We start from the raw sequence: 4,066 nt of genomic DNA on the forward strand, positions 1-4,066 counted from the left end.
GCAATTAATTTTGTAATTTTTCTTGCAAATAACTACTAATTTTATAAAACAGTAATTTCACAATCATTTTAAATTGATTTTGAAGTAACTATTTTATCAAAACTATTCCTTTTCGGAAAGAGCGAGCGGTGCGCGGGCGACGGGAAAGGGGCGGGGCTTGAACTTCGATGCCAGTTTGTCATGTTTTAACAATGAAGCCGCAGACAAAAAATACGCAAATACACGGAACGCGTGAACTCATTGATTTGATGAAATGTTAGTTATCGTTTTTATGGTCAATTTTGGGATTTCGATTTTTATTTTTTCCTACACTATGATCCTACAATATGATCAGTATTCGATACTGAGTACACCAATTTTAATTTGTACTATTAAAAATTAGTGGTAAATTAGGTACTTTAAAATTGATACCGTTTTGTGAAAACGTCTGTATTTGTCTTAGCGGTTTATTAGTTGGTCCCTTTACAAGCCGTAATTCTATTTCCGCGTGCTGACAAAGGCTGCGGTGTGATACCTATATTCAGAAAAAAACTTGGTTACGAAAACATTTTTTTTTTTTACAGGTAAGGTAACTGACACGAAACATGGCTACAGCAAAGAAAAAATGTCGACAATATAGTGTCGATTATTTGAAATGAAAAATGAAAAAAAAGAAAAATGAAACCATCAAAGCTCGAAGATCATCTAAAAAGGTGTCATACTGATAAAATAGGTAAAGATTTAAAATATTTTCAAACATTGAAGGTAAAATATGAAAAGAGACCCACCATGCACAGTATGTTCGCTTCAACATCTCAAAGTAACGATGATGGCTTGCAGGCATCTTACAATATCTCATTACTTATAGCAAAATCTGGAAAACCGCACACTATCGGAGAACAATTAATTTTACCCGCTGTTGAAGAGGTTGAAGAAAAAAGAATTCCATTAAGTAACAATTCTGTACAAAGACGCATTGATGAAATGAGATCTGATATCGAAAGTTTTTTGTGCAATCATCTGCAAAAAAATCATTTGTCTATACAACTGGACGAGTCAACCTTACCCGGTAATGAAGCATTATTATTGGCATATGTCCGATTTATTATGGAGGAAGAAATTCACGAAGAATTGCTATTTGCCAGAACTTTGGAGACTGACACTAAAGGCGAATCAATATTTAATGTCCTGAGTAATTTTTTACAGAAAAATAGATTGCATTTACAAAGATTATTTCAGTGGCAACAGACGGAGCTCCTGCAATGGTCGGGCGATATCGGGGGTTTATAAGTCATCTCAAAAGAGTTATACCAGGACTTACAGCTATTCATTGCGTAATCCACCGACAACATCTTGTGGCAAAACATTTAAGTGACAGGTTGAACCAATCTCTTAATTTTGTAATAAAAGCTGTCAACAAAATCAGAAGCAATGCATTGAATACGCGTTTATTTGTTCAATTGTGCGACGAAAATTATGAAGACTTCCAACGACTGCTCTTACATACTGAAGCACGCTGGTTGTCGAAAGGTGCATGCTTAACGAGATTTTACTCTGTTTTCGATTCCGTATAAGAGTTCCTAGAAAGTAGAGATCCAGATTTAAAAGAAAACTTGATCAAATTCAATTCCAACATTGCGTATTTGACAGATTTGTTTAAAAAAATTAATGATATTAACTTGCAGTTACAAAGTGACAGCCTGAATTTAATAAAAACAAAGGGGATTATTTCGGCTTTTCTTGGGAAATTGAAATTTATGAAGCAAAACATTAGTCGGCGCGAATTCTCTCAATTTCCAAACTTGTCGCAGGTAGAATGTATTGATGAGGATATCCATACCTACAGTCAACATTTAAGTGCCCTGCATGATGACTTCAAAACCAGGTTTGAAGATATGCTGACGATGGATATACCACTATGGATCATAAATCCATTTGATGAAACGGAAGTGGCCAATGTTGTATTACAAGAGGAGTTGCTTGAGCTAAGCACCAATGAGGAGCTGAAGGTGAAATTTAGAAAAGGCTACCAAACATTTTGGCTGCAAGCAGAAATACCCGAAAAATATCCTGGACTGTGGGAAATCGCAAGGAAATTTTTAATAACTTTTCCCTCGTCATATCTTGTCGAAAGGAGTTTCAGTGCCATTACAAACCTCTTAACAAAATAAAGGAGCAAATTAAACATCACAGAGCGGGGGGATTTTCGGTTATTGCTCACAATTATAAAGCCAAACATTGATCGTTTGCTGACACTCCATCAAATACATCCTTCCCATTACTTAAAATTATGACCTGAACCTTATTATTTTTTTACCTTATTATTTTTTTCTTGTAATTCTATTCTTTTAATAAATAAAGTCTTATAAAATGTAACATTTTTCGTTTTTATTTTACCTATCGGAATATAGGGACAGAATTCAGAAGTGACACAATTTTTATTTTTTGGCGATTTTAAGAATGTGGTAGAAATGTAGCAGCAGGGGGTCCACCGAAACCAATAAAATTTTGAAAGTGGTCCACGAGAAAAATAAGTTTGGGAACTACTGTTCTAGAGGTAGAGGCTTAAATACGTATCTACTCATTTTTAATCCGTAGCCCATAAATAAAGTTTCGTGCTTCTAACTTCAAAAATGACGGTCTTCCAGACTATCCTATATACAAAATGCCAACCCAATTTCTCTCCTTAGGCGTAAAATATCCAGGCACTTTTTAATGCGAATCAACTCATTTTTAATCAGTGAGTAGCCCAAAAATAAAATTTCGAGCTGCTAACTTCAATATGACGGTCTTCCAGACTATCCTATATACGAAATGTCTACCCAATTTCTCTCCTTAGGCGTAAAATATCCAAAAACGCTTAAATGTGAATCAATTCATTTTTAATCAGTAGCCCAAAAATAAAATTTTCATATTTTTAGCTTAAAAAATGACGACTTCCATGAAAACTTTCAACCCTTATTTCATCCCTTAGTGGGTTAGGTTAGGATATAAGTTTTATGCTTCTAGTTCTAAAAATGACAATATTTTCAACAACTTACAACGTTTCATCCCCATTTTCAACTCTTTACAGCACTTTTTTCCAAATAAAAAGTAGCCTATGTCCTTTCTCAGTCTTTAGACTATTTGTGTACCAAATTTCATTGAAATCGGTCTAGTAGTTTTAGTATGAAAGCGAGACAGACAGACAGAGTTACTTTCGCATTTATAATAAAAAAAATTTTTTATTCAAGATTATCCATCAACAACTTGCACTTCGATACGGTCTTGTGGTATCAGAGGTACCCTACTACAGGTATGTGCCCGACCCAGTTCTCGAGAATGGTTGTATCACACTGTACTGGGACCGATCTATAATCACTGACAGTACTGTTGTCGCCAACAAGCCTGATATAGTGGTGATAGATCGGTCAGAGCGCCGCACGATAATTGTTGACGTCACCATCCCTCATGACGAGAATCTCGTGAAGGCTGAGAAGGATAAGCAAATAAAATATCTTGACTTAGCTCACGAGGTTGTCGACATGTGGGATGTGGATACAGCAGTTATTGTGTCGATAGTCGTTTCAGCGAATGGCCTAATGGCCAAGAGCCTCGACCAACACCTTAAGAGGCTCTCGTTAGGCAGCTGGGTCAAGGGCCTGACGCAGAAGGCAGTACTCCTCGGCACGGCGCGTATTGTGAGGAAGTTCCTCTCTCTGGGGCCCTGACCACTGGTGGCTTGGACCTTGTTCCCGCCACTGGTTGGCCTCTGTATTTTATATTTTTAAATATATTTTGTATTTTATATTTAAAAATCTATTATACATGAGTGTAAATAAATAAAGAGAATAATAAGTATGGATTATCTAATTTAATACAAGCCAATTATAAGGCAAAACAAATCTGTCATAAAAAAAATCCAACAATTTTCATACAAATACTAACCTTTATTAGATGACAGGTAATAAATTGATTTGAAACGATGCAGAATGACTTCTAAATAAATACAGCAAACGAATTAGATAATAAAATCTAATTATAATATTTTTTTTACTAAACCCTTAAAATAAATGTTATTTTACTATTTAAATTTTAAGAAAATGCC

The 4,066-nt window shown here is 35.1% G+C and overlaps 1 pseudogene; it reads left to right on the top strand.

Annotated features, from left to right (window-relative positions):
- The first annotated feature begins 657 nt into the window (after window positions 1–657).
- Window positions 658–2,273, top strand: LOC113401323 (SCAN domain-containing protein 3-like; annotated as a pseudogene).
- Window positions 2,274–4,066: the final 1,793 nt, after the last annotated feature.

This window comes from Vanessa tameamea, chromosome 7, assembly GCF_037043105.1.
Source record: "Vanessa tameamea isolate UH-Manoa-2023 chromosome 7, ilVanTame1 primary haplotype, whole genome shotgun sequence".
In the NCBI taxonomy this organism is placed as follows: domain Eukaryota; kingdom Metazoa; phylum Arthropoda; class Insecta; order Lepidoptera; family Nymphalidae; genus Vanessa; species Vanessa tameamea.